Genomic DNA, 12696 nt, shown 5'->3' on the forward strand with positions numbered 1-12696 from the left:
AGAGTTCACACACACACACACACAAACGGCTGGGGGTTTTTTGGAGGCCAAAAATGGCTTGTTTCCCAAGTTCTGGTGGACCCAGTAGGCTCATGTTTCGCCCTCTCCAGGCTCCAAAGGCTTCCCTGGAGCTGGGGGAGAGTAAAAACACCCTCCTCCACCCCCCCAAGGCTCTCAAGAAGCCAAAAACGCCCTTCCAGAGCCTCTGTGTGAGCCAAAAACCAGCTGGCCGGCACACACATAATGTTGGAGCTGAGTTAGGACAACAGCTCACGTGCCAACAGATATGGCTCCATGTGCTACCTGTGGCATCCATGCCATCGGTTTGCCATCACTGATTTAGGCCTTGGGTGAGACCCCGTGAGGAAGTATAAAAATGTTGACTAGATTAGGAAACGGCGGTGTGTGTGTAGTAGTAGTAGCCTTACCAAGAAAACTATATGAATGTATCCATGCAATCATCAACACCCAAATACAAACTGAGGAAGTTTTCACCTTTTTATTTATTAGTTGATGTTCTCTGCCCCGTACTTCCCAAACAATGGCAATCTTTTCTTTAAGGATAAAGCAGAACCACATGGGTGGTTCTGATACAGCTGACCACATAGAGTTGAGAGTGGTGAGCGGGGTATTCATTAAGGTGTATAAAAGCAGGGAAATTTTGCCTGTGAATAGAGAGGCTTCTTTCAATATACTCTTTATCGCTTAAATGTTGACATCTGCTCCCGGCTATTAGGAAAGGTTGGGGCTGCTTTAAAAAAACATATTTCCCCATTTTTCCCTCTGGAAAAATATAATAATCTGCCTTTTTAAATATTCCTTTAAATATTTCATTCTTCTAGGACAGGCATAGGTGCTAATTTTCTGCAATAGAGAAAATTAGTTTCCGTAAATCCCTTTTTGTCATTAAATTCCCATTCTTCTTCAAAGAAAAGGAGGCCAAAACATCCTCTTTACCTTATCTCAAAAAATGAACACATTTCCTATTTCTCTCCCTTAAAAAAAGAAACCTCAAAGTGATTTCAACCATTAAGGAAAGAAGCCCCTAAACTTCACAGAACATGTCTGATAACCAGTGTAGGCAAGAACTGTGGGTTTTTTCAAATCATTCTTTACTGCCCAAAGCAGGAAATGCTTTAATGATTTAACGGACAAATAAACAAACGAGTATCCCTTAGTTCTGTGATGGAATGCCAGGTGGCTAAAAATAGATTTCTTTTTCCTTTTATCAGAATGAATCATCATTATACCTTTAAGGAAAAAAATGACTTTAAAAAAGGAATGCAAATGAAATTCTTCAGAAAGGATTTACCCGGTAAACTACCGGGTATTTTTGATTTCTAGGAAGGACTGTCTGTACTCCTAAAGCAATTGTTTTTTTTAATTTTATTTTAATAATATTTTGTTGAATTTTTGGAAACATAAAACATAGACAAAAACGAAGACAGAAAATAGACAATACACAAAATTACAAAAGCATTTACATATTTAAAACAATAATAATTATTTGTTTGTTTGTTTATTAGTTTATTAGATTTGTATGCCGCCCTTCTCCAAGGACTTGGGACAGCTCACAGCACATAATATAACAATACAGTACAATGGCAAATCTAATTTAGTCTACTTCTGGGTCCTATTCTTTTTAATATCTTTGTGAGTGACATAGGGGAAGGTTTGGTAGGGAAGGTTTGCCTATTTGCTGATGACTCTAAACTGTGCAATAGGGTTGATATTCCTGAAGGCATCTGTAATATGGTAAATGATTTAGCTTTACTAGATGAGTGGTCAAAGCAATGGAAACTGCAGTTTAATGTTTCCAAATGTAAAATAATGCACTTGGGCAAAAGGAATCCTCAATCTGAGTATTGTATTGGCAGTTCTGTATTAACAAAAACTTCAAAAGAGAAGGTTTTAGGGGTAGTGATTTCTGACAGTCTCAGAATGGGTGAACAGTGCAGTCAGGTGGTAGGGAAAGCAAGTAGAATGCTTGGCTGCATAGCTAGAGGTATAACAAGCAGGAAGAGGGAGATTGTGATCCCACTGTATAGAGCGCTGGTGAGACCACATTTGGAATGCTGTGTTCAGTTCTGGAGACCTCACCTACAAAAAAATATTGATAAAATTGAATGGGTCCAAAGATGGGCTACAAAAATGGTGGAAGGTCTTAAGCATAAAACTTATCAGGAAAGAACTCAATCTGTATAGTTTGGAAGATACGTTAAAGGGTTAAATATGGTTCAGGAGAGAACTGTTTTTAACAGGAAAGTGAACACAAGAAGAAGGGGGCACAATCTGAGTTTAGTTGGGGGAAAGATCAGAGGCAACGTGATAAAATATTATTTTACTGAAAGAGTAGTAGATGCTTGGAACAAACTTCCAGCAGACGTGATTGGTAAATCCACAGTAACTGAATTTAAACATGCCTGGGATAAACATATATCCATCCTAAGATAAAATACAGGAAATAGTATATGGACTATGAGGTCTTTTTCTGCCGTCAATCTTCTATGTTTCTATGTTTCTAATTAAATTTAAAATTACAATTTAAAAATCCAATATTTTAAAACAATAATACCAGTTCAATCATACAACATATATCTCATTTCGTTGGCCAGGAGGCTGAGACCTAATTACCCATCATAAAAGTTGCAGATTTAAAAAAAAACACTGGTTTAAACCCTCTTTTCAATCAGACTCCAGGTTTCTAATGTTTTCTCCTGGCTTGGAACTGAAGCAGATGGACGCTGTGATGTTGGCAGGACTGGCCCTCTCCTGCCTCCAATCTTACAATGGGTGATGAAGTGGGTAAGCAGCCGCAAAGCTGAGTGGACCACCAGACAGGGAACAGTGGGAAGAAATGGAAGTGGATTGTTTGGAAGAGTGACTTGATCTTCTCAGAAATTATGGCACTTGAGGAATCCAGAAATTGCAGTTCCTAAATCACACCAAGACAACTAGACACAAGAACAGTTTTTGTCCGAACGCCATCACTCTACTAAACAAATTTCCTCAACACTGTCAATTTTTTTACTAAGTCTGCACTTCTATTTCTACTAGTTTTTTTCATCATTCCTATCACCCATTTCCTCCCACTTAGGACTGTATGACTGTAACTTGTTGCTTGTATCCTAAGATTTTTATTCATATTGATTGTTTCTTCATTGCTTATTTGACCCCTACGACAATCATTAAGTGTTGTACCACATGATTCTTGACAAATGTATCTTTTTCTTTTATGTACGCTGAGAGCATATGCGCCAAAGACAAATTCCTTGTGTGTCCAATCACACTTGGCCAATAAAATAATCCAATCCTACCCTACCCTATCCCATCCCATCCCATTCCATTCTATTCTTTGGGTAGATACTAGGAGCTTCTGGGATGACTGTGCTCTCCTTGGCTTGTTCAAAGGGTAGAATGACGTCTATGGTAGCTTGCCTGGGAATACTCCGCATCTCCGAATCCCAGCAACTGATTTGGTCCCACAGAGTTGGCCTTCTCTGGGTCCTGTCGACGAAACAATGTCATCTGGCAGGACCTAGGGAAAGAACCTTTTCTGTGGTGGCCCCGACCCTCTGGAATCAACTCCCCCTGGAGATCAGGACTGCCCCCACCCTCCTTGCCTTTCGCAAACTCCTTAAAACCCACCTCTGCCGTCAGGCATGGGGAAATTGATTCCCCCGGGCCGTTCCATTTTATGCATGGTATGTCTGGGGTGTATGATTGTTTTTATATTAAGGGTTTTAAATTGTTTTTAATAATTGGATTTGTACTGTGCTTACTGTACTGAGTCTTCGGAGAGGAGCTGCATACAAATCTAATAAATAATAATAATGATAATAATAATCTTGAAGTTTTGAGTTGGTCCATCTTGAGCAGAGTTGTTTCCCAACCTTGGTAACTTTAACATGTATGGACATCCAGAATTCTACAGGCTGACATTGATCTTGTCTATTGATTCACAGCTTAGGTCTGGTTGCCCTGGGGATGAAAAGAATTTACCAGCAGTTAGGACTGCTGTTACTTCCCCAGCAAACTTTTTGCGGAATTATTATTATTATTATTTATTAGATTTGTATGCCGCCCCTCTCCGAAGACTCGGGAATTCTGGGAGTCAAAATCCAAACATCTTAAAACTCCCAAGATTGAGAAACACTGACCTAGATATATTTTGACTTCTTCCAAATCCTTCCTTCCTTCCTTCCTTCCTTCCTTCCTTTTCCCCAGGCATTTAGACCAGGAGGTTGAGTCAGCTTTCCTTGAGGAATTTTTTTTATTGTTGGCTTTATTATAATCCTTGTAGGTTGTCCAGAGCCATTTTGATGAGATAGGCAGTTATCCACATTGTTTAAACCAATATTGTCAAACTTTCCATTGGGGTTTGTCTGCTTTGTAATAATCTGCTATCTGAACTATCAACGCATATCGGTTAAAGCCAATTATGATTTATAAATAACAGAGTAACAGAGTTGTAAGGAAACTTGTAGGTCTTCTAAACCAAGCCCTCAAGGCAAAGGTTGCAGGTTCAAGTCCCAGTGGGTATGGCTAGCTGATGAGGCCAAAATAAGGCCGAAATAGATCTATCCTAGTCACCCTTAATTTTCAAATTCAGCAAAAAAACATGTGACACATACAGATAGAATTGTCGGCTATCAATAAAATTAACTGCCTTGGAAAAGGACCTGGGTTGAGCCGAGAGGCAAATAAGGAGCTGTGATGTTCCTTCAATACACCAGGGTGATTCGACACAAAAATATGTAACTCTTCCCTGGTGCAGAGCTGAAGGGATTGGATACTGAAGCCTAGAGGATAATTCTCTGCCTTACAAGGCAAAGGTTGCAGGTTCAAGTCCCAGTGGGTATGGCTAGCTGATGAGGCCAAAATAAGGCCGAAATAGATCTATCCTAGTCTCCCTTAATTTTCAAATTCAGCAAAAAAAACCCCATGTGACACACATATATACACACACACACACACACACACACACACACACACACACACAGACAGTAAAATACATGATGAAGGTTATAGAGGAGATACTCATAGTAAAATATATCTATGAAAGAATAGAAAAGAAGATTCTTAACACTCATGGCACCCCAATGCTTGTTCGCAAAGATGGATCTTCAGGGCCTTGCGAAAAGCGGTACGAATCTCCAGAGGAAGTTGATTCCAAAGGGTCGGAGCTGCCACAGTGAAGGCTCTTTCCCTAGGCCCCACCTGCTGACATTGCCTGGCTGACGGGACCTGGAGAAGGCCGACCCTGTGGGACCTGACCGGTCACTAGGATACATGAGGCAGAAAATGGTCTCTTAAAGTCTTCACATGTGTATAATCCCCCCGCAGTCCCCTCCTCCACATGTGCACAGGCCTCACTAAAGTGTCCAGACTTCCGGCAGGCCCAATTGGGCTGTTTTTTGCTCTCTCCAGGGTTCAGAAAAATGGCCAAACAGAACTTCCGGTTGGAAGCGAACTTCCGGTTGGACTGTTGGGCCATTTTTCACCATCTCCAGGCTTTAGGAGGCCTTCCTCAACCCTGGGGACAGTGAAAAACGGCCAAAAATCAGCAGGCCATCACACATATACGGCCTAGGGCAACACCTCACGTGCCCTCAGATATGGTTCCGTGTGCTAACTGTGGCATGCATACCATAGACTTGCCATCACTGTGGTAGTAAATATTTTATTCATTAGATGTGCAGCCTAGAGACCCATCCCCCCTCTAGCAGTTAATGTGGAGAAAGTGAAACTGATAAGGAATAATAAAATAATCATTCGGGAATGTAACATTAAAGGGATTATATGTGGCAGGCTGTTTGTTTTAGAAGCTGTAAAAACATAAACTTCTTTCCTCCTTCATTCAGGCATTCATTATGAAAGTCATTCATAACCAGCCTCAGTTTCCTTTTTGATCTAATGATGGCATTAGGGAAGAATGGGGAGGGGGAAAACGTTTTTTGTAAAAAGTCCCTTTTGCTTTGCTTAGTTAGCTCAGCACCATGGGACCCCCAGGATTTTCAGACAATGCTCCTTCTGGACTTTCCAGTTCCTGTAAAATCTGGTTGAGTTCCTTATAGTTAATATTTGTAAGGTGAATTTATGCACGGAATTTCATCTTATTTCTACTGAAATTGGTTGGGCTTAGTCTCAATAGTCTCAATCTTAGTGTGGGAAATGAACTGTATGTGTCTCCAGATATTGGATAACAACTCCCATTCTCCCCCAACTCTTTCTAGAGATACTCCGCCATTGAGGGTCTCAGCCATTCCCTCTCTAAAGCAACTTATACTCTTCGGTAAACATAGAAACATAGAAACATAGAAGACTGACGGCAGAAAAAGACCTCCTGGTCCATCTAGTCTGCCCTTATACTATTTCCTGTATTTTATCTTAGGATGGATATATGTTTATCCCAGGCATGTTTAAATTCAGTTACTGTGGATTTATCAACCACGTCTGCTGGAAGTTTGTTCCAAGGATCTACTACTCTTTCAGTAAAATAATATTTTCTCATGTTGCTTTTGATCTTTCCCCCAACTAACTTCAGATTGTGTCCCCTTGTTCTTGTGTTCACTTTCCTATTAAAAACACTTCCCTCCTGGATCTTATTTAACCCTTTAACATATTTAAATGTTTCGATCATGTCCCCCCCTTTTCCTTCTGTCCTCCAGACTATACAGATTGAGTTCATTAAGTCTTTCCTGATAAGTTTTATGCTTAAGACCTTCCGCCATTCTTGTAGCCTGTCTTTGGACCCGTTCAATTTTGTCAATATCTTTTTGTAGCTGAGGTCTCCAGAACTGAACACAGTATTCCAAATGTGGTCTCACCAGCACTCTATATAGCGGGATCATAATCTCCCTCTTCCTGCTTGTTATATCTCTAGCTATGCAGCCAAGCATCCTACTTGCTTTCCCTACCGCCTGACTGCACTGTTCACCCATTTTGAGACTGTCAGAAATCATTTGTTCATTTGTTTAAGAAAAGGCAAAACAGAGCCAGAGTGATACAGCAAATATAATTCCTAGTTAGTTTGATAACATTTAAAATGCAAACAACTAATTCTTTACCTGGAAGTTGTTAATAAAAAGATTATCATTATCATTATTTGGACCAGGTATTGCAATGCAAGGTCAATGCTCACCCCATATTGATCATCATGAGTTCTAAAGAATTGAAGGCTGTTTGTTTTTTATCTTCCACTTTTTATGTTCCCAGTAGAGTCAATGAGGTTCAGAGAATCTGACTGACAAAAGAAGGTGGCTGAGACCCACAGCTCCTGATACTAGACCAGTTCTCCTTATTCAATGTTTCTTAGAAACATAGAAGACTGACGGCAGAAAAAGACCTCATGGTCCATCTAGTCTGCCCTTACACTATTTCCTGTATTTTATCTTACAATGGATATATGTTTTTCCCAGGCATGTTTAAATTCGGTTACTGTGGATCTACCAACCATGTCTGCTGGAAGTTTGTTCCAAGGATCTACTACTCTTTCAGTAAAATAATATTTTCTCATGTTGCATTTGATCTTTCCCCCAACTAACTTCAGATTGTGTCCCCTTGTTCTTGTGTTCACTTTCCTATTAAAAACACTTCCCTCCTGAACCCTATTTAACCCTTTAACATATTTAAATGTTTCGATCATGTTCCCCCTTTTCCTTCTGTCTTCCAGACTATACAGATTGAGTTCATTAAGTCTTTCCTGATACGTTTTATACTTAAGACCTTCCACCATTCTTGTAGCCCGTCTTTGGACCCGTTCAATTTTGTCAATATCTTTTTGTAGGTGAGGTCTCCAGAACTGAACACAGTACTCCAAATGTGGTCTCACCAGCGCTCTATATAAGGGGATCACAATCTCCCTCTTCCTGCTTGTTATACCTCTAGCTATGCAGCCAAGCATCCTACTTGCCTTTCCTACCGCCCGACCACACTGCTCACCCATTTTGAGACTGTCAGAAATCACTACCCCTAAATCCTTCTCTTCTGAAGTTTTTGCTAACACAGAACTGCCAATGCAATACTCAGATTGAGGATTCCTTTTCCCCAAGTGCATTATTTTACATTTGGAAACATTAAACTGCAGTTTCCATTGCTTTGACCATTTATCTAGTAACGCTAAATCATTTACCATATTACAGACCCCTCCAGGAATATCAACCCTATTGCACACTTTAGAGTCATCGGCAAATAGGCAAACCTTCCCTACCAAACCTTCCCCTTTAAGATGTAGGGACTGCACAACTTAATGTTGTCAAGCTAAGAAAGACTGCTCTCCAGTGGTGAAATCCATTTTTTTTTACTAGTGGTTCTGTGGGTGTGGCACGGCTTGGTGGATGTGGCTTGATGGGCATAGGAGGGGAAGGATACTGCAAAATCCCCATTCCTTCCCCATTCCTGGGGGAAAGGATATTGCAAAATGTCCATTCCCAGCCCACTTTGGGGCCAGCCAGAGGTAGTATTTGCCAGTTCTCTGGACTACCTTAAAATTTCTGCTCTTGGTTCTTCAGAACCTGTTGGAACCTGATGGATTTCACCCTTGCTTCTCTGGCTCTTCATCATCCAATTTTGCTGCATCTTTGGGCAGCATCATTGACTCTCTGGAGATGTATATCTCTACTTTTATTTATTTATTTATTTTATTTATTTATTGGATTTGTATCCCGCCCCTCTCCGTGGACTCGGGGCGGCTAACAACAGTGATAAAAACAGCATGTAACAATCCAATACTAAAACAACTAAAAAACCCTTATTATAAAACTAAACATACATACAAACATACCATGCATAAATTGTAGAGGCCTAGGGGGAAAGAATATCTCAGTTCCCCCATGCCTGACGGCAGAGGTGGGTTTTAAGTACTTAAGTACTTCCTACTTACCTTCATCTACCTGGTGGCACATCCTGATTGAGTACAGATGCAAAATGCTGTCTCAAATGCGCTGCCTTTTCCTGACATTTTGTTGGGAAAAATATCCATTTGATTTAGTTGGGGAGAAAGACACTGGAAATATGGAGGCTAATTGGAAAGCTGTTTTATTGATGGACAGGACCACATGGGTTTGAGGTCCTAGTGCAGTTGAACACATGGAGTTGAGAGAGAGAGGTATTTATACTCTCTCTTGGCCCTTGCCCTTGAGCTTCCTGTTCCTTGTGCAAGAAATGTATTTTATTAGTTAATGTAGTCAGGCTCCCATGTGGTTATCTGGGGTCAGTTTGTCTGAATCAAAGTTGAAGCCCGTTGCTGTGTGATGCAATGAAGAGCCTGGTGTCCTGAAAGGGTGTTGGGTCATTCCTATTGCATCTTAATGGTTTTCCAGAATTTCTACCTAATTTTTTCCTTTCTTCAAAATATCCTGTCTTGAATGGATTACCAAATCTGCATTTTCTAAAAGCTGGCTTGATATCTGCTTGTATTTATTTATTTTGTCCAATACACAATGAGGGTTTTAGTGGAGATATATACTGTATATATATATGATTCGACACAGAAATATGTAACCCTTCCCTGGTGTAGAGCTGAAGGGATTGGATACTGTAGCCAAGAGGTTAATTCTCTGTCTTACAAGGCAAAGGTTGTAGGTTCAAGTCCCAGTGAGGGTATGGCTAGCTGATGAGGCAAAAATAAGGATGAAATAGATCTATCCTAGTCTCCCTTAATTTTCAAATTCAGCAAAAAACATGTGACATATGTGTGTGTGTGTGTGTGTATATATATATGTTTTTTTATGTCAGATTTGACACACACACACACACACACACACATATATATAGTAAAATACATGATGAAGGTTATAGAGGAGATACTCATAGTAAAATATATCTAAGAAAGAATAGAAAAGAAGGTATAGTAATAGAACATATCAATGAAAGAATAGAAGAAGAGATATAGGAATAGAAGAAAGGTATAGGAGGAGATATAGGAGAGCAATAGGACAGGGGACGGAAGGCACTCTAGTGCACTTGTACTCGCCCCTTACTGACCTCTTAGGAATCTGGATAGGTCAACCGTGGATAATCTAAGGGTAAAGTGTTGGGGTTTGGGGATGACACTATGGAGTCCGGTAATGAGTTCCACGTCATATGAGTTACTGAAGTCATATTTTTTACAGTCCAGTTTGTACGTAGGGAATTGTGGCTCTGGGTTTCTGTCTCCCTTAAGATTTCTATTTCTCTTTTAGTGGAAATAAAATATTCTGTCTCTATTTCCTAAAATATTTCATTCTCCTAGGAAAGGGGGTGGGTGCTAAGTTTCTACAATTTGATAGCAGTCAAATCCCTCTGAGAATAGAGAGACCCCAGTCAAACATTCATAAACTTTTACTTTATTTTGTAAACCTAATCCTACGTAGCTTCTGCTCTGGCAATCTCACACTACTTACCAGAGCTTACAAAACTTTTGCCAGACCCATCCTCGAATACAGCTCATCTGTTTGGAACCCATATTGCATCTCAGACATTAACACCCTTGAAAATGTCCAAAAATACTTCACCAGAAGACCTCCTTCACTCCTCCACTCGAAATAGAATACCCTATGAGACTAGACTTTCAATCCTGGGCCTAGAAAGTTTAGAACTAAGGCGCCTTAAACATGATCTAAGTATTGCCCACAAGATCATATGCTGCAACATCCTGCCTGTCGGCGACTACTTCACCTTCAACCACAACAACACAAGAGCACACAACAGATTTAAACTTAATATAAACCACTCCAAAATTGACTGTAAAAAATATGACTTCAGTAACCGAGTTGTCGAACCGTGGAACTCATTACTGGATTCCATAGTGTCATCCCCAAACCCCCAACACTTTACCCTTAGATTATCTACGGTTGACCTATCCAGATTCCTAAGAGGTCAGTAAGGGGCGAGTACAAGTGCACTAGAATGCCTTCCGTCCCCTGTCCTATTACTCTCCTATATCTCCTATACCTTTCTTCTATTTCTATATCTCTTCTTCTATTCTTTCATTGATATGTTCTATTACTATATCTTCTTTCTATTATTTCATAGATATATTTTACTATGAGTATCTCCTCTATAACCTTCATCATGTATTTTTCTATGTGTATATTGATATATACCCACTAAAACCCTCATTGTGTATTGGACTAACTAACTAACTAACTAACTAAATAAACAAGCAAGCAAGCAAGCAAGCAAGCAAGCAAGCAAGCAAGCAAGCAAGCAAGCAAGCAAGCAAGCAAGCAAGCAAGCAAGCAAGCAAGCAAGCAAGCAAGCAAGCAAGCAAGCAAGCAAGCAAGCAAGCAAGCAAGCAAGCAAACAAGCAAGCAAACAAACAAACAAACAAATTTTCTAGACTACTTGCAAGAGCTGTGGAGGGGAAAGGCTGAGAATCCTGAGGAACAGAGTCAAGTATTTTTACTAGCAGACCCGGTGTATTTTTTTTATTTTTGCCAAAGAAAGGCACACACACCGAGGCTGACACCCCCCACACACTAGGAGATGAAGGTCAGAGACAGGACAATGACATAATCTAAGATTTTCTGCCAAATCTGATTAATCTCCTGAACAGATGAATCCAGCCCCAGCTCCCTCCAGGAGTTTGCCGTAAATAACCCAGAAGGTGGAAATTCCATTCGACTGATTTTTGATGGCCTGAAATCCAGGAAGTCGATGAACTGATGTCACTTGCTGTCCTCTTCAGTTAAGGGAGAAATATCCCCTCCACACTTGTATGGAAGTTTCCAGCAGCTGGTTTCTATTGACATATGAACAGAACAGAGTTCTTTAATTGGCCAAGTGTGATTGGACACATAAGGAATTTATCTTTGGTGCAGGATTTAGGGGTAGTGATTTCTGACAGTCTCAAAATGGGTGAACAGTGCAGTCAGGCGGTAGGGAAAGCAAGTAGGATGCTTGGCTGCATAGCTAGAGGTATAACAAGCAGGAAGAGGGAGATTATGATCCCACTATATAGAATGATGGTGAGACCACATTTGGAATACTGTGTTCAGTTCTGGAGACCTCACCTACAAAAAGATATTGACAAAATTGAACGGGTCCAAAGACGGGCTACAAGAATGGTGGAAGGTCTTAAGCATAAAACGTATCAGGAAAGACTTAATGAACTCAATCTGTATAGTCTGGAGGACAGAAGGAAAAGGGGGGACATGATCGAAACATTTAAATATATTAAAGGGTTAAATAAGGTCCAGGAGGGAAGTGTTTTTAATAGGAAAGTGAACACAAGAACAAGGGGACACAATCTGAAGTTAGTTGGGGGAAAGATCAAAAGCAACATGAGAAAATATTATTTTACTGAAAGAGTAGTAGATCCTTGGAACAAACCTCCAGCAGACGTGGTAGATAAATCCACAGTAACTGAATTTAAACATGCCTGGGATAAACATATATCCATCCTAAGATAAAATACAGAAAATAGTATAAGGGCAGACTAGATGGACCAGGAGGTCTTTTTCTGCCGTCAGACTTCTATGTTTCTATGTTTCATATGCTCTCAGTGCACATAAAAGAAAAGATAAGTTCATTAAGAATCATAAGGTACAACACTTAGTGATAGTCCGGGAACAAATAAGCAATCAAATCATATTAATCATTATTTGCAGGACCGCCTTCTGCCCACACAAATCCCAGCGTCCGGTTAGGTCCCACAGAGTTGGCCTTCTCCAGGTCCGGTCAACTAGACAATGTCGTTTGGTGGGAACTAGG

This window comes from Erythrolamprus reginae, chromosome Z (genome assembly GCF_031021105.1).
Source record: "Erythrolamprus reginae isolate rEryReg1 chromosome Z, rEryReg1.hap1, whole genome shotgun sequence".
NCBI lineage: Eukaryota > Metazoa > Chordata > Lepidosauria > Squamata > Dipsadidae > Erythrolamprus > Erythrolamprus reginae.